This window comes from Etheostoma spectabile, unplaced genomic scaffold (assembly GCF_008692095.1).
Source record: "Etheostoma spectabile isolate EspeVRDwgs_2016 unplaced genomic scaffold, UIUC_Espe_1.0 scaffold310, whole genome shotgun sequence".
Lineage (NCBI taxonomy): Eukaryota > Metazoa > Chordata > Actinopteri > Perciformes > Percidae > Etheostoma > Etheostoma spectabile.
Window position 1 is genome coordinate 683,567 of NW_022605582.1, and position 459 is coordinate 684,025.

Consider the following 459-nt stretch of genomic DNA (forward strand, 5'->3'; position numbering starts at 1 on the left):
AGTAGAAGGGGAGAGAGTCTGAGGCAGAATCACTGAATTATAAATGGGAAATCCAGTTGGAAAAGGGACAAATTAACAATTTGGATTTTTTTTTCATGACTCTACACTACTACCTTTTTGGTTTCAATACAAATATCTTTCACTGCATTTACGCCTCGCGTCCACACTGCTGCGGCGTCTCTGAGCCCCTAAAACCGACTGCTTGCCCTCTTGTGTGCGAAACAATTAACTGTAACACAATTAATTGCAATGTACAGTAAAAGTTTACAAATCTAGCAGACATGGAGCAACACTTCCTTTCATCACCACTACCTTCTGAGTTGTGTTTCTGGCCACGCGAAGAATGTAATTCCCTCTTCTTTTAGCTCTTTTTTGGTCTCAACAAAAGCTTTTTATTGGTCCATTATGTTCACCAGCTAGTCTCTAACTTTGTCTGTCTTTTGGAAACACTGCTGACCC

At 40.5% G+C, this 459-nt stretch overlaps 1 long non-coding RNA gene across 1 annotated transcript in view; it reads right to left on the minus strand.

Moving 5' to 3' along the window:
• Positions 1-142: 142 nt before the first annotated feature.
• The window catches only part of LOC116686070 (uncharacterized), a 23,629-nt gene continuing 23,312 nt past the window's right edge, over positions 143-459 (minus strand). The window contains exon 3 of the long non-coding RNA XR_004331140.1: positions 143-178. This is a non-coding gene — a long non-coding RNA (uncharacterized LOC116686070). The remainder of the gene's footprint in view (positions 179-459) is intronic.